The sequence below is a fragment of the Periplaneta americana genome, chromosome 15 (assembly GCF_040183065.1).
Source record: "Periplaneta americana isolate PAMFEO1 chromosome 15, P.americana_PAMFEO1_priV1, whole genome shotgun sequence".
Taxonomy (NCBI): Eukaryota; Metazoa; Arthropoda; class Insecta; order Blattodea; family Blattidae; genus Periplaneta; species Periplaneta americana.
Window position 1 is genome coordinate 59,252,141 of NC_091131.1, and position 27,013 is coordinate 59,279,153.

The 27,013-nt window shown below is 36.1% G+C and overlaps 1 long non-coding RNA gene across 1 annotated transcript in view; it reads left to right on the top strand.

Annotated features, from left to right (window-relative positions):
* LOC138714997 (uncharacterized) overlaps positions 1–27,013 on the top strand; it is a 935,649-nt gene that overhangs the window by 129,269 nt on the left and 779,367 nt on the right. The window lies entirely within an intron of this gene.

Here is a 27,013-nt window from a genome sequence, read left to right on the forward strand (position 1 = left end):
AAATAGCTCAACAATTTCTGTTCTGTTTCAATAAATCTTTCCATGCAATTGTGCTTTTTTTCTGTAAACAGCCCAAGGGAAAATCACTTTCTGGACGCCCTCGTAATTGCGTCGAGTGGCCAAAATGTGTATAAGCACTTCTTTTGATATTATTAACATAGTGGAAGAAAAAAAATAACTTTTTTTATCTACCCCTATCAGAATGTTTGCTTGTATGCGCTGCACATGCACATAAATTCTGTTCTTGAGATGAAGTTGCAAATGTCGTAGAATAGTGTGCGTGCTAATTATGGTGGCCATCATTGTTAATGAGTTTGATCTGTTAATCTTATGTTATACATGTTTATACTTAGAGGAAGTGTTACAAATATGGAATACCATATAGTTTTTTTCGTTTTGGAACCTACATATTTTCAATCCTGAATGTAGGTACAGTATCGTCCTGTTTATTGCTGAATGTCCCTGTGAATGGTACACCGAACCTCGAAGTTCGTAAGATGTTATGAAATGTTTGAAAAAATAATTTCCTGAAAATCTCTAACATATTTCCTTCATAAAAATGGAGTTACGAATATGGAATACTATTAACAAGTTACAGTATTAATAAAATTGCAAAATCAAAATGGCCTCTACTAAGAAAAGCACAGAACAATCATTCACCATCTTCATTAGAATGTGTTTTCCCAACCGTAATACTAAATCGAGATCGTCTCTCACGTCTTTTCTCGAACTTGTTTTTTGGCTTCTTGCATTGCCTTTTTGTTCCACTGTTTTCTACGTTTGTTGGAAGGTGAGGTTTTCCCTCCTCCTACAGGTGCCAACACAAGTAACGAAGCAGAAAACCAGGGTATAAAGATGAAATACTAATAATACTAGTATTCATGTTTTGTGACATACTGATGTTGTAATTCATAATCTCATGTCATAATTAAAAAACGAAATGAATTAAACATGGATTGCTTTAAAAGTAGATTATTTCTCGTTAAGAATATATATCATTAATATTTCTAACATTGAGGAATAACAGTGTATATTCAAGAAAAGAACTTACCGCCAAAATTGTTACTTTCCTCGAAAACGCAATAATGATAAACGTTTCAACAGTTCAGCTTCTAACTGCAAACTTACACAGTCCCGCGAGAGTGAGTAATAGTGTTTAATAATTTGGAAGGCTTTCGCTAGAATACAATACGTCTTAGGTCGTATATCATACTATTTGATATTTGTATCCCTATTTCATATTTGTAACACATCCTCTACCTATTATGAAAACTATATATCCACTGAAAATGCTTATATTAACACCTGTCATACCATTCTTACTCTGCTGATAATTTTCGGTGTAATGTCGTAAAAGGGTATCTTAAACTGTTGATCTTCTTTTTTTATCCGTATTCAATATTTACAAGTTAATGTTAGAACGATACTTAAGAGATATAGCCACTTTAATTTAAAATATTTCATCTATATTGAAAAAACATTTACTCAAAATCTTCTCTAATTTTTTTACTTCTACTTTCGCAAGATAAAAAGAATCTAGAAGAGAAAGTAGTGAGATGTTGCAAGAAATTGATTCCGGGATGCCGGAAACAAATTTCTGCATACCTGATGCCGGAAGAGTGGTTAGAGATGCCGTCTGTCTGCGTGTTTGTTTACAGTTTTCCCCCTAAACCATCGCAAGAATTTGGTTCATATTGAATATTTTTAAATCAATTTGCGCAAGAAACAAAACAACTTTCATTAAAAAATATTAATGCCATTTGAAATCAACATACAGGGTGGAAGTGAAATAGCCTGTTAGATTTTCAGAGCGAATAGCTCATGTTTTATGTAACAAAAAACTGTAATGTCATATTGGTGGAAAGTTAATAGCTTTTTTTTTTTTTTTTTTCAGAAAAAGAAAATGTTTTTTGTCAAATGTTTAACAACCTCTTATTCGGTAACTATTGCGAGTAGGATCGTGATTTTTGTCCATATTGATAGGAAAACTAATAAAGAATAATTTATCCCTCTAATGTATTTCGACAGTTTTCGTGTGAATTTAATTTTAAAAACCTCTAGCCACTGCACGTTGAGAGTTGGTTGCACCACAGCGCCATAGTACAGCTTATATAGGGACAGACATCGAGTACGTTGAGCTCTTACATCTGTATCACATAATTATTATTATTATTATTATTATTATTATTATTATTATTATTTATTCAAGTGAAAATACACACAATAAAATACAGTGGATCCCGAAAGAAAATTGCTCGTGTTTGGAAATCGGTTCAGTTAATGCAAACATTTACAAATACTGCAAAGATTTTGTCTTGGGAAAAAAAAATGTAGTAAAAAGAAGGTGCAGAACTGTCTAATTTATTATTATTATTATTATTATTATTATTATTATTATTATTATTATTATTATTATTATTCATACTGATGAACGTTATTGAATAAGTAATAACACTTCACTGTGTTAATATTATACATTTTGGTGGTAAATTACTTGATTGACTAGTTTCGATGTGTTTTACGTCATACCCTGAATCCTAGTGAGTTCCAGCGCTGTCTTCCGTTTTCTTGTTGTATTAAGGAGTGTTCGTGATTGTGTCGAAAGAGGTGTGTGCTTTGAAATTCAGTTGAGTGTTCAGACTGTGTTGTGGGTGTGTTTTTGTGTGTTTGTAAATTTCATTTTGTTCTAGAGTGTCAAGTTTCTGGCTTTTTGGCTGGATGTGTAGTATTTTCATGTCAGTGTCTATGTTGCTGTAGGTATGGTTGGAGCTTGTTATGTGTTCTGCGTAGATTGAATATTTTTGTGGTTTGGTTATGCTCATGATATGTTCCTTGTAAAGTGTTCGAAATGATCTTCCAGTCTGTCCAATGTAGAAGTCATTGCAACTATTGCATGATAGTTTGTTTACACTTGTTAAGTCGTATTTGTTTGTGTGTTTAAAATGTTTTTGTAGTGTGTTCTGTATTTTAGTTTCTTTATTGATGCTGCGATCTTGTACTAAGTGTTTTTGTTTTCGTTAGTGTGATGTATTTATTTTGTTCTTGTGTTGTCTTGTGTTTGTGTTTTTTCCTGTTTGCGTTTAGTCTTTCTTATGCTGTTGTCTATTATGTTGGGGGTGTATCCATTTTCCTGTGCTATGTATTTGATAGTGTGTATTTCTTCCTTTGGCTCATAGGAATGTTGATTAGTCTGTGTATCATAGGATCGAAATGCCGCGTGTTTCTGTTGTGTGTGGTGATTTGAGGTGTTGTGTGTTACCGTGGTAGTGGGTGTCCTGTATATTTTGAACTTATGTTTGTTGTCTGTTTTTGTTACCGGTATTGTGATGTCTAAGAAATTTATGGATTTGTTGTTTTCTATTTCTGGTGTGTAGATGTATAAGGTGATCCGTTTGGGAAGATAAAACGTGATAAAATGAGAACTGTTGTTATTAATTGTTAAATAATTTGTACATGCATTCTAGAAGAATGGGAGTTTTGTCCAAATTAGACCTCAACGTGCTCACCATTGCGAACACGACACAGTTCATATCTTGAGACTAAATTATTCTCATATGTGGTCTAACATCTCAGAGGTAACTTTCTCAAAAGCTGAGAAAATCTTTGCTCTGAGATCATGAATATCCTTGGGTCGCTGTGCATATACATCAATCATCACAAAACCACACAGAAAGAAATCGGGTGGTGTCAGGTCTGGGGAATTTGAAGGCCACATAATTGGCCCTCCTCGATCACACCAATTGTTACCAAATGTGTCGTCCAGATTACCACGGACGTCTGTTGCCCAATGAGGTGGTGCACCATTCTATTGGAACACGATACCTATGTTGTTTTCCTTTTGCAGTTGTGGTTCGAAAAAGTTTTTCAACATGTCCACGTATGGTCCTGATGGCCGACCCGGGTGGCGCAAACCGTAGAGGCACGCAATGACTCTACGGCTTCGTCCGAAGGGTTGTGGGTTCGAGTCCCGCCTCGGGGATGGGTGTTGTGTTTGTGTTAGTTTAGTAAACAGAAATAAAAAAACTGAAACCTGAAGAAACAGAAATCTTTCGGAACATGGCCTCTGGCCGGATATAGAAATAAAAAAAAAGACAGAACATAGCGCTTCTGTTAAAAAAAAAAAAAAAAAAAAAAAGATCGAACTGTTCACTATGCGAAAATAAACGGCCCTTACAGATTATAGCGACTTATCGCGCACCAAACATTAACTTTAGGACTAACCCGATCCAGTTCATATGAGACATGCGTATTTTAACGTCTCTAAATGACTGCATTATGGGTATTCACTCACCCACTGACATGGAAGCAAACCAAAAGATACATTTCGCTCGTTGTGCAGTCAACGACATTTTGTTTATTCAGTCGTTGCTGAGTAACTTATTTTGTTTCTTATGAGTCAGTAATGATGATACAAAATTCCCGTGCTTCAGTATCACATTGGAACTGAAATGAATTCTATAGCATCTGCATTATAAATTGTATAGCCGTTTTATTTTATTTCTCCCCAAACGGATCAGACTATTTTGTTTATGTGTTTGTGTAGGTTTTCAATCTATTTTTCTTTGCTTCCTTTGTATACTATTAGTATCCCAGCTACGTATATGTGCCAGTAAATGATGTCTGCGTGTTTATTGTTGTCTTTGTTATTACTCTACCGAGACCAGTGGAGTCCTGCAACCCGGAGCGCCACTTGTACTGCTCCTGCGTTCGTAATACGTCATCGCGATAGTTCAGATTACGCCCGCGGTTCCACTCGGCTCGGCCGAGTAATAGCTAGAAATAAACTTGTTCATTTTCGGACAACATGGCGCGCTTATTCGGTGTTTGGACTCATCCACTGACATGGAAGCAAACCAAAAGATACATTTCTCTCGTTGTACAGTCAACGGCAGTTTGTTTATTCTGTCCTTGCTGAGTAACTTCTTTTGTTTCTTATGGGGCAGTAATGATGATACAAAACTCCCGTGCTTCAGTATCATATTGGAACTGAAATGAATTCTACAGCACCCCCGTTATAAATTTTATAGTCATTTTATTTTATATCTCCCCAAACAAATCAGACTATTTTGTTTATGTGTTTGTGTAGGTTTTCAATTTTTTTTCTTTGTATTCTATTAGTATCCCAGCTACGTACGTATATGTGCCAGTAAATGATGTCTGCGTGTTTATTGTTGTCTTTGTTATTACTCGACCGAGGCCAGTGGAGTCCTGCAGCCTGGAGCGCCACTTGTACTGCTCCTGCGTCATCGCGATAGTTCACATTACGCCCGCGGCTCCACTCGCCTCGGTCGAGTAATACCTAGAAATAAACTTGTTCATTTTTTGACAACATGGCGCGCTTATTCGTCGTTTTGATTGAATTTAATAACACCATTTGCTTTTCAGGTACATATGTGGATTTATGTTGTGTACATTTTAATGTTTAAAAATTTACTAAGGTTTCAAAAGGTAACTTTTATTTCATTGATCGCATACATGTATACAAAGCTGAGATAGTACTGAAACGTGACTTATATCGCTGTTAAGTTTACTTTTTATAAAATTATAATTGAACCTTAGAGTCAGCTTTCTTATATACTATTTGTACAGCCTCTGTTAACTAAGTGTGGTTGCTAGGATACGGATCTCTGCTAATTTAAATTACAAATAGCATAAAGAAAACGCCGTTTAGCTAATTTGGAATGCATTATTAATTACAGTTTTGGTGTTTCTTGCGTCGCTTTTGCGTGGATAATTTCGCTTCACTTATATCTCTGGTCATTATCACAGGGAATTTATTCATAACTCCATGCTACGGGCTTTACTGTGACATATCCTCAAGGATTACCCGTGTCACACCAAACGTAATATAAGTTGTATTAAACGTGATATGTAATGTGAACCAAGTTCTGTGATAATACCAAAACGATGGTTTTTGACATCCTTCTGTTCAAATATTAATGATACCTCGACAGAATGTGGATCAGTATGGTAATTTAGTAGAGAGAGAATGTAAGGTTGTTCTTGTAGGTAGTCTCTTAGCCTGTGCACCTCTTACGAGCAGGAAGATCACGTTTCTTAAGGACTGACAGCAATAGTAGTTTTAATTTAGGATGCATTTTATTTTACAAAATTATATTGTCGTGTACTGTGTTTTGAAAGTTTTGTCCAGTGATAGTAAGACTTTTCGGAAAAAAATACTCTTTCTCCAAAAAATATTTCATTTTTGCTATAATTTTTGCCCAAACTACTGATATAAAAATATGAATATTATTTCGTGCTATTATGCAAATCTAGCTTTCAGGTAAAGCTCCCCGTGAAGGAGACTTTTCGTAGTATTACTGACAAAAATGATTTCCATTGCTAAATAGTTATTTCTGCAACAAGTTGCGAAATGATGGCGTTTTAAGCACAGGGGAGGTGAACAACACGGCGAGTGCTTAAAACGCTAGTTTCGCACGTGTTTCATACAAGATTTTTTTAGACAATCGCTCGAGAATCCCTAATGTATTTATATTTTAAAGAAAATAAAATTGTTGATTCGTTCTCTCGCAATGACGAACTTCTGTTATTAAAAGACGAAAGAGTTTACATTCGTATGGAAAGAGATAGATTTCACGGTCTTCTGATATGTAGTAGGCTATGGTGATTACTTTGCTGGTTTTTAGGAAGTTGTTTAAGGGTTTAGGTACAGCTTACAGCTGTACAATTTTGGAAATATTCAACATTTTTTCCTCCATTACTGTATCTTGTACAGTAATGAAAATTAGTATGTGTAAAATGCTGTCCTTCTGCTATATGAAAAAAATATTTTTACGATTAAAAAAAATAGTTTACATTTTGTTTTTCAAAATTGAGTTCACTGTACAGTGATGAAGCGTTTTCCACATAACTAAAAAACTATCCAACATTCTGTGATGAAATTTTTTGCATGTATTTATACATGTCATATCTACAATAAGGTGCAAAGATCACTTCTATACCTTTAGTAGATTGTCTGATAAAAATAGATTATTTTAAAAATTGGTCAAGTATCGGTATTTTCTTCTAACACAAAATAAAAAAAAATATTATTTATTAAGGAATGTAGTTGAAAGAGCATGATATTGTAAACATGAGTTTCAGCAATAAAATAAAAGAGAGAAAACATGAAAAAGTTATCAAGTTTATGAGTTATAAGGGAAACGCTTCATCACTGTACAGTGAATTTTGAATTTTGAAAAGAAAAAATAAACATTTTTTTTTAAATCGTAAAATATTTTTTTCATATAGCAGAAGGACAGTGTTTTACACATACCAATTTTCGTTATTGTACAAGATACTGTAATGGAGGAAAAAAATGTTGAATAGTTCCAATAATTTTACTGCTGTAAGCTGTACCTAACCCCTTAAGTGGAGTTCTGCTTGTCATGTAATTTTGGAATATACAATTATTACAACGAAAGTGATAAATATAATTAGGAAAATAAGTGATTCGGAGTGAATAATGTATCAAATCTCTAAATATTAAGTTATAATTTCCAATTTGCATAATTGTGTTCTAATATTGATAATAAATAAATAGTTGGAACTTATGTTTTCAGTATTTCTAATTAACATCGTTAAAAGTACTTTAGGCACGGAAATTTACTTTTAAGCATGCTAATTTATGGATGCGGAAATCAATTATTTTTCGATACTAAAATGAGAATCGAAAAGTCGTCATTATGAAACGACTGTCTAAAATAGTACATTATGCAACGAGCCTATAATGATAGTAATTAAGACGCAAGTATGTTTGTTTATGAAACGAGCGCAAGCTCGTTTCATAATTTTCATACGAGCGTCTTAATTACCATTATAGGCAAGTTTCATACGACTTTTTATGCTCGACCATATTTCTAACTTGAAATTATTCAGAAGTATTTATTTTATTTGTATCTGACAGAAGATCGGAAGTGACCTTGTTCATAGCTCGTGAATTGTGAGATGTGCGCGGACGCGAAAGTATTGATTTTTTCCGAGGAACAATAATGTCATTGACGTTGATATAATCTAGAGAATAATATGAACTAATTTTGATATAACCTGGAAATTGATTTAGAATTGAAAAACGAGATGACAAATTGAATTTATTTGAATATTATTTACATTTAACGCTAATTATTATAGTAATAGAACATAACCTTCTGCGACAGTATTGGATTTCCAACCTCCGTGACGTTTCCCTCGTTGTCTTTCGATTGCATATCCGAGAATAATCGAAAACCTGAATTTTAATGAATGGTGTACTTTAATGACATGCATTAAAGGACTGCTACCAGGTGTATAATTACTACATTTCGGCATGGTCGAGCATAAAGTATATTTCAATTGATTCAGAAAATGTCAAAAACTCAACTCACTAAACAGAAAATGCAGTACGTAATTTAATATCAGGAGGCTGCATTTACAGTCGCATACATAGACATTACAAATAGGCTAAACTAAATTTACTGACAATAAGCACATATCTTCATATACAGTATTGGATCTCTCTTTCGTCATCGTTAGCACTAGCTTAGCAAGAGTTGAAATGTTTGAAAAAATAATACATTTGTCAATTTTGTTATTAAAATTCTTCTTTCTACTTTTTCATACCATGGCTTGAGACATTTTACTAAGCAAACCACAAAAATCAATAATCTAAACTGCACACAGTACCACGAACTACGCAATAGAAACTAACTTACCTGCTAATTTGCCGGTTCTGCCTCTTCGACTTGAGGCTTGATCAAAAGGAACTGAAAGCCAATAAAATATTGTATCGTTTACATGCAATCGACCAATCAGGATGGATTTTTTTTAAATACAATGTTCATTTAAAACGAATTAGTGTTTATGATCCCAGAAATTTTCCCAAAAAAAAAATCAAGTTTTATGTTTAAAAAATCCCATTTCATTTTTCTTCGAAAAAGAAGTCGAAATATCCCAGAAAAAAGGTAAATTTTCCTCGACTTATAAATACTGGTTGGAGGCCTATCGATTTCTTCATCAAAAAGAGGTGCAGTCAGTTCTAGTCGGATGTAACGAAAAGATAACTAAGTTCCCAATGCTAGTCGTTTTGCGATCCCCTGACTAGTACGCGATTGTCTCGCTTGGTGGCACAGATGTGATGGATTTCTAATTGAAGCGAATCGCTTGCAACAGACATCAAACCCGTGAATTGATTAACCTTCTTTTCAGTGGTTGCACTAACAACGGGGATATTTGCATTCGAATAGCTGGTACCGCCATGTGAGCGTTACCTGTGATGTGCGGGTTGCTGACGTCACAGGCGATATTTTATTGTATGTTTGTTTAATGAAACTGGACGACTGGCCACAACAAAATATTCACGCATTAATTTCTGGATGATGAGCACTACCTAGGGGGAGCGAAATCGTTCAAGAAATGCACACCACGTTGAAAATTGATAATGTTTTGTATCATTTTCATAGCGCGAAGTGGAGGTCCGGCATTCGATGTATGTACCGCGCATCCTGCATGAAGTTCGTTGTGGTTCACCTTGGAACCTGCAAAGAAGGTCGCACGACCGCTTCCTTGAAGTCTTTTCCTGTTTGTACGCAGCGGATACATGATCACAGAGAGATAAGTTCCATAAAAAGGAGACGCGAATAGGAAATACGATATATTAGTCAAAATTATAGCCACAGGTGTACCTGAGGCGCTAGAGCGTTTCCCTACTGACTCGAAGCTACGAGGCGCATCCAGAAAGTAATTTTCCCTATTTAAAAAAAAGAACACACCCTTTCAGGAAAACATTTATTGGAAACAGGTACAGCAATGCTTCAGCTATTTTTCAACATAGCCACCATCAGAATTGAGACACTTGTCGTATCGTGGGATCAACTTTTGTATCCCTCTGGCGTAGAATTCTGCCGCCTGTGAATGGAACCAGCGTGTGACAGACGTCTTCAGCTGTTTGTCGTTGCCAAAACGCTCACCGGAGGACAGGAATTTCTTGAGGTGCAAGAAAACGTGAAAATCGCTGGGAACAAGATCAGGACTGTAGGGTGGGTGATGAAACAACTCCCAGCCAAATTCCGTCAAAACAACTGCTGTGCGCCGAGCCGTATGTCGACGAGCATTGTCATGGAGGAGCACAACACCTGCAGTAAGCATTCCACGCCTCTTGTTTTGAATGGCACGTCGCAATTTTCGCAGTGTTTCACAGTAACGGTGAGCGTTCACTGTTTCACCTCTTGTAAGGAAGTCAATGAGCAGAATGCCCTTTCTGTCTCAGAACACCGTGCACATCACTTTCCGTACCGACAGCGTCTGTTTGAATTTCGTCCTGACCGGAGATCCACTATGCCGCCAATGCATTGACTGCTGCTTGGTTTCCGGGGTGAAGTGCGAAATCCAAGTCTCATCGCCCGTGACGATCCTGTCGAGGAACTCGTCGCCGTCATCGTGATACCGTTGCAGAAATGTCAATGCTGCTCCTAAACGTTGCATTTTGTGTTCGGGTGTCAGGTTTTTCGGCACCCACCTGGCATACACTTTTTTGAACAGCAGGTGCTTAGTGACAATCTCATGCAACAAGGATCGCGATATCTGCTCAGCTCCGTAATCGGTTCTCCATGATGCACTGCCGCACCAGCTCAACACGATCATCATTGATGAGGGACGGTCGCCCACTGCGCTCTTCATCATGGACACTTTGACTACCTTCGGAAAACTGCCTACACCAGCGACGCACCATCTGCTTACTCATGATGTTCGGCTCATAGATCTGACAGACCTGCCGATGAATTTAAATTGGCGCAATGCTTTGTGCATTAAAGAACTATATCACCGACCGAACCTCACAGGCGGCGGGAGAAGGAATAAGAGCTTCCATTTCGGACCACTGCTGCCACGCTACTGGCACCAGGCGGGACCTGTCCGGCTGGCATATGATTGATACGTCATAGATCTGTTACGCATGCTCAATTGACATGGCTAATTACGTTTACTTTTAAGGGGAAAAAATCGGGAAACTTACTTTCTGGATGCGCCTCGTATGTTCGAATCCCGCCTGGGCTAATTGCGAGGGGCCTATTCCACAAACTTATGGTGTACATTACAAATTACTGATGAAAGATCTTGAAAAGGATGGAATTGTATCTTTCTATTCCACGAAAGAATTGAAGTGTGTTTTACATTACGAATGAATCGCTACTAGTGACGTCATATCAATAAACATACATCATAACATGAAGCAGATGATTATTTATCTTCGTATTTCATTCATCGAATTAGGTTATGTTTGTCTCTTTAATCGTAATGTATTTTAAGTTAGGTTACACAGCAAAGTCCCTTTCCGAGGCTTATTTGAAGGTTTCGTAACAAGCTGTTTTTTTACGGTGATGGGTTGTTAGCCCTTCGCCCAACCCCCAAGCTGGTGGACCACCCCTCATCGGCAGAATTAATACAAGAGGGTGGAAGCGCATTATCTAACGAAATTTATAAGCTTGTACTTGCTATTTGGGAAAAAGAAATTGTACCAGAACAATGGAAGGAGTCCATAATCGTACCTATCTTTGAGGGGACACTTAACTATATTTTGGAACTTTTTTCCTATTTGACTAATCTTTTTCAAATTTGGCGAAAATGTTTAATATACACATGGAAAGTAACATGCAAAATCTCAGCTCATTAGATCCAATACTTTTCAAAATAAAAAGTATTTCAATTTTTAATCAATCATTAATTGAAATATCACTTTTAATTATCATTTTTTATTTTTTGGCTTTGTGCATTTGACTGTGACTTCTCAATGAATAGGGGAAGAATTATGCGCATTGATTTAGTTCTGTCACGTAAATTAGTGTAGAAATTTAATTTTTCATTTCTATGACACTTTTTCTCCAATTTTTAAGTTGAGTGTCCCCTTAATAAGGGGAACAAGACTAACTGTAGTAACTTTCGAGTAATATCACTTTTGTTGACGTACAAAATTTTGTCCAATATTCTTTTGAGAAGATTAACCCCATATGTAGGGGAGAGTCGGGTAGTATCGGACATCGGGTGGTATCGGACAGTGCGTTTCTTTCATCTACCACCATATGTAGTACCTGAATGACATGGTTACGTTTCTCTATGCGACATCACAGAAACGTAACCATGTCAATCAGGTACTATCATCGTGTGGTAGATGAAAGAAACTCACTGTCCGATATTACCCGATGTCCGATACTACCCGATTCTCCCCTATATGAAATTATTGGGGATCATCAGTGTGGTTTTAGGCGTAATAGATCGACTATTGATCAGATATTTTTTATTCTACAGATAATGGAGAAAAAATGGGAGTATAAGGGTACAGTGCATCAGTTATTCATAGATTTCAAAAAGGCATATGACTAGGTTAAAAGAGAAGTTTTATATAATAATCTTATTGAATTTGGTATTCCCAAGAAACTAGTTAGATTAATTAAAATGTCTATCAGTGAAACGTACAGCAGAGTCCGTATAGGTCAGTTTCTGTCAGATGCATTTCCAATTCATTGGGGGCTAAAGCAGGGAGATGCACTATCACCTTTACTTTTTAACTTTGCTCTAGAATATGCCATTAGGAAAGTCCAGGATAACAGAGAGGGTTTGGAATTGAACGGGTTACATGAGCTTCTTGTCTATGCGGATGACGTGAATATGTTAGGAGAAAATCCACAAACGATTAGGGAAAATACGGGAATTTTAATTGAAGCAAGTAAAGAAATAGGTTTGGAAGTAAATCTCGAAAAGACAAAGTATATGATTATGTCTCGTGACGAGAATATTGTACAAAATGGAAATATAAAAATTGGAAATTTATCCTTTGAAGAGGTGGAAAAATTCAAATACCTGGGAGCAACAGTAACAAATGATACTCGGGAGGAAATTAAACATAAAATAAATATGGGAAATGGCTGTTATTATTCGGTAGAGAAGCTTTTATCATCCATACTTTTGTCAAAAATCTGAAAGTTAGAATTTATGAAACAGCTATATTACCAGTTGTTCTATATGGTTGTAAACTTGGACTCTCACTTTGAGAGAGAAACATAGGTTAAGGGGTTTGAGAATAAGGTTCTTAGGAAAATATTTGGGGCTAAGAGGGATGAAGTTACAGGAGAATGGAGAAAGTTACACAACACAGAACTGAACGCATTGTATTCTTCATCTGACATAATTAGAAACATTAAATCCAGACGTTTGAGATGGGTAGGGCATGTAGCACGTATGGGCGAATCCAGAAATGCATATAGAGTGTTAGTTGGGAGGCCTGAGGGAAAAAGATCTTTGGGGAGGCCGAGACGTAGACGGGAAGACAATATTAAAATGGATTTGAGGGAGGTGGGATATGATGATAGAGAATGGATTAATCTTGCTCAGGATATGGACCAATGGCGAGCTTATGTGAGGGCGGCAATGAACCTCCGGGTTCCTTAAAAGCCGGTAAGTAAGTAAGTAAGTAAGTAAGTAAGTTGTATCTTTAATCGTAATGTATTTTAAGTGGGTTATACAGCAAAGATTCGCAGATTCTACTGGGTGTTCATTTCAAAGTGTGTCATGACGTCACTGTTGTGAGTCAGCGATTTGAAGCGAGTTTCAGCTTTTATGTCAGAGAAGTTGCCTATTATTCAAGGCGTTCAACCTGAACTTGAGAAGTGTACGGTATAACTTGAACGTCGTAGCAACAGATGGTGGTCTGTACGGTCTTATGCTGCCATAACCTCTTTCGAACTGTGTTTTGCGCGGGAAAGTCGTACGCAAGGTATTTGTTATCATCGGTTTCGTAAGGCAACATTCCAGAACACAAATCAAATGCTCCGTGTCCATGTTGACCGTCCAAGTTAATATCAACAAATACGTAATTAATCGTCTTAACCCTCTCCCCATATCCCGACAGTAAGAAAAAAACTCACCTCAGTACGTGTTTTCAAACAGTTCACATTCTTGCCACTACCGGCGTTACCGTACGTATCGGTAAGTACTCTTCAGAATGAACGCCGTACTTGCTAGGCAACTTCTCTGGCACATAAGTAATACGCCTTTGCGGAATTGTAGGAAGGTTGAATTCTCAAGGCTCATCGGCTAGCCACATGACGGCATACAGCGAGCCATGACACACTTTGAACTGAACAAGCAGTATGAATGATTATATTTATATTTTGTCCCTTGTCCATTCATGCTCATTTGACGTGCTATAACAACATTAAATATAACAGAAACAAGTAGTTTTGCATACCTGAAGGGAATCGACCTCTTACAACACAGTTACAGCATAAAGAAAACGGCAGACTCACGGCACTTATTGGTAAGAATGCTGGATATGTTACCTGCCTCTTACCTCGCTCTGTAGCCGCCTCCGCTGATTAAGATCATGATTTGAGGATTACTGAGTTATACAGGAAATAGTACAGTATTTATTATATTTTAAATTTAATTTTGTTATTTTACGACGCTGTATCAACATCTCAGGTTATTTAGCGTCTGAATGAAATGGAGATGATAATGCCGGTGAAATGAGTCCGGAGTCCAGCACCAAAAGTTACCCAGCATTTGCTCGTATTGGGTTGAGGGAAAACCCCGGAAAAAACCTCAACCAGTATTTATTGTATGAACATATCTTAAAAGTATATGTTTTCAATTTCTACAACAAAAAAAATCTAAGAGCAATGTCTGTGACGAAATAGTACATTATGCAAAGAGCCTATAATGGTGGTAATTAAGACGCGAGTATGTTAATGAAACGAGCGCAAGCGAGTTTCATAATTTTCATACGAGCGTCTTAATTACCATTATAGGCAAGTTTCATACGACTTTTATGCTCGACCATATTTCTAACTTGAAATTATTCATAAATATTCATGTTATTCTTATCTGACTGGGGAGCGGAACTGACCTTGTGCAATGTCTCGTAAATTGTGAGATGTGCGCAGACGCGAAAGTATTGATTTTTTCCGAGAAACAAATGTAATTGACCTTGATATAATCTAGTAAAATAAAATTAATCTTGATATAACTTTGAAATTGATTTAGACATTCAAAAACGAGATGACAAATTGAATTCATTTGAATATTATTTACAATTAACGCTAATTATTATAGTAACAGAACATAACCTTCTGCGACAGTATTGGATTTCCAGCCTCCGTGACGTTTCGCTAGTTGTCTTTCGATTGCATATCCGAGAATAATCGATACTTGCGCTTTCATATTGCTACAATGGTGTTTTCTGATTGGTGGAACACCTGAACTTTAATGAATAGGTGTACTTTAATGAGGTTCATTAAAGGGCTGCTACCAGGTGTATAATTACTACATTTCGGCATGGTCGAGCATAAAATAATTTAAAAAGTTTATTTCATTTTTTGACATGTGATTTTTCTAGTTTTGTCATTCTAGATATGGATTTTGGACCACTAAGCAACACTTAAACTATGTCACTCCTAGAGATAGTTGCTTGGGCAAATGACGTGAAGCCAGGTATCCACCATTGGGTAAAAAAAGTTCTCTAGTCTGAGAGACTGATAAGGACAGAGTGGCGTAGTTCCTTAAAACTTATTTGAGTTGTTTAGTCAACTGTTCGAAGACAGGTCTGAACCTTACAAGTGTCACCAACAAGACACCACGTATGAGGCAACTAGGCCAGGAGATAATGGAGTATAATCTATAAATATAAACCCGTGTGTAGTTGTTGTGCAGATTATTTTAATGTTTTTCTTCTTGTTGCAGGTGAGTACATCAGCTGATTTAATCTCGACTTGGGAGTGGCCCCCAAGACAATGAACATTTGCTTGCCGCGTGAGCCTCAGCACTGTTGAGTCATTTCTTTTGTCATCGGTAAGTCCAGCCGGCGTAATTAAGGTTACCTCACCGATTTTATTATGTGTGACTATGTTCAGATGCGAGGTAGGTTTACTATGAAATGTAACCAACACTGTTAGAGTATCATTGTAAATTCTACTGACATTGAATCTATTCAAGGGAAATTCTCGTTGTGACTGAGGAAATGTAACGAACACAATTATTTGGAGTACAGGAAGAAAGGTGGTTATGTTGTCAACTGTGATTTTTCTTGTCATTGCAGTCCATTTGAACCTGTACTTCTCGTGAATAGGTAATTGATAATAATGAGCTGTAAAGCTGAAATGTGTTTTTTTTTTTTGAGGAAATTAAAGTAAAAGTTGCATTATATTTGTAATAATGGTAGGGGAGACGCTAATACACCGAAAATAGCTGTTTTTGAACTATGTTTGAGCCTACATCTTCGTCTTGGAAAGTCAATTATTTTAATGGTTATGATGTTCCATGATTATTCATGACTTCTGGGTCTGATCATCCGATCTGGTGATGGGGTTTAACCTCCGGCAGTTGCAGGACAAGAACCTTTTAACATTTCATTTTCCAAGATCCTTAATTTTCCTGGTGTCATTGCGTCATACATTCATAATCTCTGAATAGTTTCTGCAGTTTGCAGGATCGCTATATTTAGCATTCATGGTTGGAAGAGGTTTGCGTAATTCGAGTGTTAGGACTGTTTTCCTACTATTCCGGAGATGCTCTTGGGTGTGGGTTCGATTTCCGCTTGGTCTAATTACCTGATTTGGTTTTTTCGACGTTTTCTCAAACTGTAAGGATAAAGTCGAGTAATAACATGGCGAATATTCGGCCTCATTTTGCCAAATACCATCTCGTGATCACAAATTCCATCGACGCTAAATAACCGAGTACAGTACTTTATATAGGAGGAAGGTGGGATGTAATGGTAGGGACTGGATTAATCTTGCTCTAGATAGGGACTGATGGCGGTAATGAACCTCCGGTTTGTCTAAAATCCATAAGTAAGTTCTCTTCGCTCCTACATCCTAATCTCTTTTTTTTTTATTGCTTTCCGTATACTTATATCTAGTATACTCCCACACTTAAGCTACGGTTTGTTTACGGCAATCATCGCCGAACGCACATCGCCGACGATTATAAATGCTGGCGATGATCGTCAGGAAGTGGTTTCTTTATCAGCGTACATCGCTGTCAATTCTCATTTCTTTTGCTGCCATAATTCGATTCAATATTTCTACATGGCCTTTTCTAAATATCGATTATTGAACATGTATGCGGCGATATGCGACCTGAATTTGCTTCAGAAGCAACCTCCAGCGATCTACGTCGCGTCCAACGATCTACGTTGGCGATCAAAGTTGTAAAGAAACCGTGCGCATTCATTTTAACTGCTATACTAGGGGCAGAAGAAATAGGCGGGTATGGCGAACTCCTCATTCTCTAACCCGACTCTTATACAACTCAGAATCTGCTTGGTGTATGGTCCTGTCCCAAATAACTTAGCCTACTCCTCCATTCACACGTTTTGCATTATAGAAAAACTTAAAAGAATAAAATAATAACGTGATTTCTAGTAAGTACAAATACCTGATTTACTGAATATTGTTGTTTGTTTAGTCAACTATCCGAACACAGGTCTGAAACTCATAAATGACTGATGAGGTAACTAAGCCAGTAGATAATGGGTTATGGTGGCCAGTTTTCTTTCCCCCTCCATTGCATACATCGCTGACTAGTAACATATTACACTAATCAAGCTTTAGATGATATTATCATTTATAATATTTCGCAAGTTAGCCATTTCACAAATGTAATAATTATTATAATGTAGGCTAATGTAAACCTAATAGGAGAAATTAAATATTTAGCATTACACACAAATATTTTATTTTTATGTTCTTTTTTTCAGAATATTGTATTGAAATAGTAAAACTAAATAATTGTTATACAATTAGCCTATTAACTTTGTGAATCACGAGAAAATTAAGGTGCAAAAAATTATATAATATAATTTTACTGTGTGTAGAAAATGTACACGTTATTATAACATGAACGAGTTTTGTAATAAAAAAATACTTACTTATTAGAAGCATACTTAAGAATGACTTAGCTTAACAAAACAAATAACACAATAAATATGACTAAAATCGTTCTGCACAAATTCTTTGAATCGATCGTAGAGAAATACCACACTCCTTGGCAGTGACTGCATTGATGATAGGGCACTTTTAAAGTCCTCACAATCTTTAAGCTCTTTTAAGAAACAGTAAACGTGATTAATAACGCCTTTAGTATGACTTCTGGCATCAGGGTTTGACTGAGACATGATAGGATTACTTGGATGATTAGTATAAAATAAAAATAAATTATGAGTGATTAGTATTAAAAAATACTATTTATTATGATATAATATATTTGCGAACAAGCTATAACATAATAGTATCACAGATGAGCACTTGTCAACAACTAGCATTCGAACGCAGCGACAGGAAGGTCTCTTTGTTCAGGTCATAAACCGCTAGAGAAAGTGAGGAGTGAGTAGTTTCCGCACAAGACCAAAAACCCGCCTATTTCTTCTGCCTTCACTATAACAACTCCAGGCGACAATCGCCAGCGATGTGCGCCCGGCGATAATCGCCATAAACAAACCGCAGCTTTATGTAACCCCTGATGCTTCTCCCATTCGTCAACAATGATTCACATTTATTATTCAGTTCACTTAATTTCACTACTGATTTCTCTCTCTTTCACTTCTCATTTGTTTCGATATTCGTTCACTTTAATTCATTGTTTCTATGTCTATCATACTACGTTCTTTATACAGTAGAACCTCTATTATCCGTGGTAATGAAGGGGATGGACTGAACGGTTAAGCGAAAAAATCGGATAATCCGTACCGTAAATTTTTTTCGTAAATTAAGTGAATAATACTTGTATTTCTTAATTTCCTCCGTGTTCTTGTGTTTAACACGCTAGGTAGTGAATCAAAAGTTCATCATTCAAGTCTGGTTGTCTACGACGGGTTTTTAAGGGGGAAGGAAATTCCTTGTATTGGCTGTCAGGGGAAACACAAGAATAATACAGGTCTCATGTTGTAGATTTACATAATTTATACACTTCATTGTTGTTGTTTTATTAAATCGCGCACAGTTGTAACACCAATCTCGTACTCTGATGCGAGATGAGCCACTGTTTCTCTTTCCCCGAACCACTCAATTATTTCCGTTTTTTCGGTACTTAGCACAACACGTTTTCTTTTGATACTGGTGGAATATATTTTATATAGAAATTCTATAGTACAGCAACTCTAACAGCAGATCATACTGTGTAAGTGTCAAGGTTTGTAATAACATGCTCTAGAAAAAATACGTACTGGTACTACGAGTAATATAACGTATAGTAGTACTTCATACATATGAAGAAGACAGACTATATATGTGTCTGTAGCAAAAAAAAAAAAAAAAAACAAGAGAAAGATAGTCGGATAATCCAGCAATCGGTTAATAGGGTGACGGATAATCGGGGTTCTACTGTACTTTCTTTTGACATTTGACAATTTCTTCTCTGTCCTTATTCTTTCACTTTTGCCACCCTTCACTTTTTTGCGCTCACTTTTTAGCACTCTTCTTCCTCGCTAATCCACCGCTCTTACTACTGTATTCTATCATCCATCTCGCCACTCTCTTTTAATACCTTCTCAAAAGCCCTGTCTATTCTGTCCTCACAGTCTCTAATATTCTCATTACTTGAATGGTAATGAACTTAATTTAGTGGAATGATGTGTGTTTGTTGTCACTTAACTCGCTGTTATAGAAATGTTATGCTCTTGTTTAAAAACTCTTGAATAATTCCAGTAAAAAATAGTTAAAATTTGAAATGTGTGATCATACACAGTATGGAGTCCTGCGTTGTATTGTTCTATTGTTTCACCCACCCACGTTGAACTGGAAAAAAAAAGTACGATACAGAAGACAAAAGCGGGATGTCTCCGTCAGGTTCCTTAATATACACAGATACAGGAGTGCATTGCGGTGCACCATTTTTAATGGGTTTGTTTTATTACAATCGCTACTCGCTTATGGGATAACCCCAAATCCATTCCTCCGAAGTTGGTAATTAGCGCACATGCAGTCACAAAGGTTGGCAATGATAGTATTATCACGGATGATAGAATTTTAGAACTTGCTCTTTGTGAGCATAATGGGTTCTGTGAATTACATATATCTCATTTGTTTGCTTTGATTTCCTAAGAGCAGGAGCTTACAAAGGATTTTGCTGTTGGTCTCCGAAACATTTGCTGCGATTGTTGTGGCGGTTGTTGCTAGGATTCTCCCCTTTACTTGTTTCTATCCTCTTCTCGCAGGCGTCCCAATTCAAGAGGACCCAGTCACTACCGAACTTATATGTTGGTTAATTGAAATCAAACTAGCGGTCATCTGACCTTTTGTAAGTCTTTAGATGATGTTATAGGAAGTGTTCTTGTAAGGTATTAAAAGATGTTGCGACTATAGACGAATTGGTGAAATAATAGCTAATAGGAGAGAAAGCGAGACACTTCTAGATAATTTTTTTTACATTACCTTCGTCTACGATATCGACCGACTTGCGATAAAACTAAAATTAATTCCTTGACCTCAGATGTGACATTCCGGTGAGTGAAGTGCAGATTGTTTACCTGTGTATTTCCTGTGGTGGCATGGCAACATGCTTATGACGTGATGGAAAGACTTCTAAATGTCTCACATTATTAACGGAACATAATCCGAGGTAATAGTGGTATGACGTGGACAAATTATTAGACTAAATTAATTATATGTGCAACAAACCTGTATTTATCGGCAGAAATAATGAACAAAAATGTATTTTGCACAAAAATAATGAACAGAAAATTGAGTCTGGAGGTTACTAATATTTTTGGACATTTCCTTATTCTTTATTAACACGTTGATTTTTTCAGGGATGCTGGAAACCAAAGTTTGACACTTTCTTTGAATATCAGCATCATTTAGCCAGATATCAGAACAGTGCTTCAATGAGTCCATGTTTTGTTGTAAGCCTTTTTGTTCACTTTCTTCTTTAGTATAGATCACAGGTTTTCAATTTCATTCATGTCCGGTCTTCTTGCATTCCATGGGAGAACAGACGGTTCAATATCTTCTGCAGTATATAATTAAAACACCAGTCAGACAAAATATACTTAACCATTGGAAAAATATACCAGAAGATGTAAACAATCATATTTACAACAATAGACACTCTATGAATTATACTGATAGTTGATATGACGAATTATATTATATTTCGAAGAAAAACGTTTTAGTCTCATAATTTGTCCACGTCTATATTATTATTATTATTATTATTATTATTATTATTATTATTATTATTATTATTATTCTCCCCCCTTCTGGCTAGCAACCAGTCGAGAGGTTAAATCTATATGCTTTTAAATTTTGTATAATAGATTACACTAAATCCGACCACAAGCAGAAACATGGAGAAACTCAAGGCTGAACCAGAGGTGGAATACTTTTGGCGATATCAAGAAAACTGGAAAAATCACGTCAACAGAATGAGCAACAACAGATTTCCAAAGGCAATTTTAAATTGTCGACCGAGGAGAAAAAAGATCCATTGGCAGACCTCAATAGAGATGGACAGAAAACAAGACCGTAACAGGCCATTCGGCCTAATACTTGTCAGGATGATGATGATGATGATTATTATTATTATTATTATTATTATTACTATTACTATTATTATTATTATTATTATTATTATTATCATCCCGTGCCGTGGCGTCGTGGTCTAAGGCATCCTGCCTGGGACTCACGTTACGGAATGCGCGCTGGTTCCAGTCCTCATGGGAAAAGAAATTTTCTCTCGGTGCCCACCCAGCATCGTGATGCACTTGGGGAGCTACGATAAGTAGTGAAATCCGGTTACGCAAACCAGCTATAACGTGCTAACCACACAATACCTCCATTTTGGTTGGATGATCGTCCACCTCTGCTTCGGCATATGGCCGTGAGGCCAGCAGCCGGCTTGTCGGTCTTGGCCCTTCGTGGTCTGTAGCGCAACGGATTATATTATTATTATTATTATTATTATTATTATTATTATTATTATTATTATTATTATTATTTCTTCTTCTTGATGAAGTTTGCTTGTCCCATGTATCAAACTCGTAGTGTGTACCTTTTCTTCTGCGTGTCCACATACACGAAAGGAATTGCAATCGAATTGATATAGAGTGGTGAGTAGAGTCAGGCGGCGGTTGCAAAAACAGCCAAGTAGGGTGATACCAGACTTGTGCATACAGGTCCTATTCTTTCTTAAATATGAAAGGTAGGAGATGGTAGTGTCTTAACAACTCGCATGTACAATCCGTTAATAAATAAAAAATGAGAAGATAAAGCTGTATTGACATTTACACATTGAGGTTAAATACATTATTGTACGAGTATAACATTGTTACTTTCATATTATAACATGCAACAAAATAATCTAGATCTGGAAACAAGGTTTAAAAGAAAAGAATCAAAATTACGTTGACGTATAGAATAGAACAAAGAGAAGTGATACCAACTCAGTAGTTTTTCACATTCTTTGCATTCATTACTGTGAATAACAGTGCATAATTTCATTGTATGGAAAAAAACAGGTCTTCTGTCATCACGTAAGCTAACTTTGAATAGTGAAAAATCTTTCTTCTACGTTACATGTAGTGGTTTTAAGGTACAGGAAAAGAGAGATGTCACAACTATCTACCAACTATCTACTTCGTTGGAGTTTGGATCATTGTCGAAATCCAACAAAATGTCTCTAATATACTATTACACACAGTTGCACATAAAACATTTTTATGTATAACATTTTTAACTTTTCACTATCGTAACACTTAACGAACCAGTTAATAACCACTTTCGTAATTTTATGGTGTTGTTAAATTTTAAACTGACTCTTACATCCCCTACTTCGACAGCGTGACGTCATACAAATCCGTGACACAGCTACCTGAATCTCTGTAGTCGGCAACGGTCTTGGTTATTTGCGGCTTAGTCTTGAAGTCAAGTATTAGTTGCGGCCAACCTAATTAACAGTTTAGGTTAGGCAGTTAGCGTTACCTAGGAAACATCGCGGGGACGTTGGTTGAGCAGTCTTCCAAAACGTATGATTTTTATCGTGCTGTTGTTCTGTGTGCCCGCAAAAAACTTCAAGCTCAATTTTTTAACAAAATCGAACCGCCCTATTTCTTTTTCCTCAACCATTTGTCCATAATGTATATATCTTTTTCCATTTAATTTTTGTCTCTTTTAAACCCTTACTCTTGCATTTGGCCTACATGAATTTGAACATTCAATAATTATCGCAGTTGAAGGATCGATATATAGGGAGTTTCAGAAATACTTTGACAAACCTGGGGGGCATGTTCCCCACAACATCATCATCATCATCATCATCATCATCATCATCATCATCATCATCATCATCATCATCATCATCATCATCATCTTCCTAACAAGTATTAGGCCAAGTGGCCTGTTACGGTCTCAAACTAGAATTTTCAGTCCATCTCTTCTTTGGACGGCCTAGAGATCTTTTGCCATATGGATGATAATGAAGCAGTGCTTTTGGAATTCTGCATCGATTCATTCGTTCGAGATGACCCTTCCACTGAAGTTGATATTTGCTGATGAACTGCATAATGGGTTCTATTTGAAGTTCTTGCATTAGGTCCTCATTTTTTTATGATCCCAGCGAGTATATCCAGCTGTTGCTCTCATAAACCTCATCTCACTTGCTGTTATTCTACTGACATCTTTATTCTTCACAGTCCACGCTTCGCTACCATAGCTTAATACTGGCTGTGCTAAGGTTTTATACAAGCCTATTCTTGTGTGTCTTTGTACTAGTGAGGGTTTCATGATTTTATTAATGATCCCCATTGTTTTATTATATTTACATATTTTTTCAGCAATATCTACTTCATCATAAGGTGATAGTGTATAGCCAAGATAAGTGAAGATATTTACTCTTTCTATTATTTTATTATTCCAACAGATTTTGCTTGGTACAGGGAATTTCCCACAAAATGACATGATTTTCGATTTTTCAATATTAATTTCCATGTTATATTTTTCACTGACCTTATTTAAATTGTGTACTGAATATTGTAAATCATCTTCAGTTGATGCCATGAGAACTAAATCATCAGCGAAAAGTAAAGCATCAAGCTGCAAATTTCGATTAATTGGAATAAATCCATGTCGTGTCTGTCGCCAATCTTGAATGATTCTATTTATATATATAATAAACAGAAGTGGTGAAAGGCCACAGCCTTGTCGTACTCCACTATAAATGGGTCGCCACTGTGAAAGTTTATTGTTGCTTCGAATTGCTATGATGGTTGTTTTATATATATTGTAAATATTTTGTATAATCTGTTGAGGTACTTGATCATCTGCCAAAATCTGAAGTAATTTATTCCGATTGACTTTATCAAAAGCCTTTTTAAAGTCAATGAATGCCATATGCGTTTCTAAATTAAATTCTCTATGTTTCTCAACCAGTAATTTCAATGCGAAATATCCATCACAACAGGATCTTCCTCGACGAAAACCATTTTGTTCCTCACTGATAATATTGTCGTAATGCTTATTGAGTTTGTTTTTCAAAATATTTGCATAAATTTTATATCCTGCGTTCAATAAACTTATTCCTCTATAATTATCCGTAATTTTCAAATCTCCTCTCTTATGTATAGGAATTACAATAGATTTAGTCCAGCTTTCGGGAAATCCTTGTCCCTCCCAAATCAAATTGAAAAATCTAAAAAATCTTTGTAGAAATTTATGGCTAGCATATTTAAATAATTCACTATTTATTAAATCTTCTCCTGGAGATTTATTTTTTTTCAATTTAGCCAAGACTCTTTGTAGTTCATCCATAGAAATTGACCCCAATAAAGGATTAGTTGAAAATGGAAGCGTGAGAGATTGTGTTGATGTAGACCATAGTTGTTGAAAATACTGTAACCGATTGGTTCCTCACAACAAAACAAGAAAAAAAAGTTTTATAAACATATGTCCGAAAATCCTTAGTTTTTTTTTAGTTATTAATGAAAGAACATAATGAAACATTTGTTAGATATTGTCAACTTGGTAGCAAGTGTTACAACTTTAATCAATTCAGAAACTCATAATAATGATATTTACGTTCAACGCTTTTCGAGATACAATCCAACAACTTAAGTTTGTAGCCGATAATAATGTTCATTTTGTTAGATAATCGAATGATGTTATCGATACAAGTCTGTTGATGCACCCATTGTATTCTGGATGGCTATGTGTTGCCAAGGAGACTTGTTTGCTACAGTCATTTGTCATTTGTGTACATTCATGATTAATCTACTAGTTCTCACGTTTCACTTCTGTTGGAGTTTGTGTTGTGTTTAACTATGTCAGGATATCCATTTCGTGAACAGATATGATTTTTATGTACGGTCTCGCGAATGGTAACGGACGCGAAGCTTCACGCTTGTATCAGATGGCGTTTCCAAACCGAAAACAGCCAAGTCATCCAAAATTTGCTGTTGTTTTTGAATTTATTAAAGTTGCAACACTTGCTACCAAGCTGTCAATATCTAACAGATGTTTCATTGTATTCTTTCATTAATAACTAAAAAACTAAGGATTTTCGGACATATGTTTATATGAATTTTTTCCTTGTTTTGGTGTGAGGAACATGCATCCAAGGTTTGTCAGGGTATTTCTGAAATACCATGTATATAGACCTACAATATATCGAATTAGGCTAAACAGTTCCTTTTTTTTTTATTAAACTATGGTTATATATTATTAATAAGTAAGCATTAGATTATTACCGGTACTCGGAATTTTCCAGAACAGAGTGTTTTCCATTGCAGCAGGCATGTTCAGCGCGGGCACTTCTAGCCTTTAACGAGGTGCAACAGTGACGTAGAATATCTTTGAAACGTGTCCTGCATGCGATTCTGAGATTGTACGTCACTGTTGCACCTCGTTCAAAGGCTAGAATTACACACACTGAACATGCCTTCATTGGAGCATGAACGCTGAGAGCGAGTATATTTCGTAGAACAAAACGATCGTTTTTGATCGGCAAGACATTCCAAAAATTGCATTTAAGATTACTTTTAAGGTATTACTGAAATTTACTTTAACAAAATACTACCTGTATCAGCAAATAACGGTATACGCTAACAACAAAAACAAGTAAACATCTCGGACCGCAATTGATTTGTGTCTCTGAAAATGTTGGGTCGCAATTCAACTGTCTCTTTAGTTGTAAACAACTCGTACGGCCGCAAATCACCTACAGCCGTCGGCAACCGTTGCCGAACCCTAGTGATGAAAGATTTGTATTAGTTCCAATGGAAACACTATATTCACAAACTCAGTAGTCCCCCCCCCCCCTCTCTCTCTGCTACGTACATAATTTGAGTTGTATTAGGCTTTGGACAGAGATTACGGTAATGTCATATCCAACCGCACTAGTCAGATTTGTGAATGCTGCACTCAAAATGAGCAAACAGTAATAAAAAAAGCCGCTCGATTACCCTAATACACTGTGATATTTTTAGTAACAGTAGAGCGACATTCATAAATGTGTTTCAACAATCGCAGAATTGGCACCGTCCAGTTCATAGGACGGAATAATAGACTAATTTAACAAAATACGATCTGTGTAATTAGGTTAAAACACAATTCACTGTGTCCTTGTTTCCCAGGATACACTTTCCTGGACATAATTTTTGCGGCACGAATGTTTATACAGCCACCTAAAATATATTATAATATATACCTGCTCTTCCACTTTTTTTTTTAATTGATAAAGCCGGTGATATCTAGGCTACTTCTTCCACTAATGTTTATCTGAGAATTTAATTAGGTTGGATTTCAAAATGATAATAACAGCTTTAAATTCCTCGAGTGTATTTTCGTATGTATGCAGCTGTAGAAAAGAAATAAATTTGATTTCTATAACCCCCCCCCCCAAAAAAAAACTGCTGATGGAACACAACATTTAACTACTTATTTTGAAATATAGCTAATTTTACTTTAATACTTTGTCTTTATGTAATTCTCACAGAAAAAATGTTTATAATTGTCACCCTCATAAACTCATATTGACAATAATATTCACCATTGATATGATT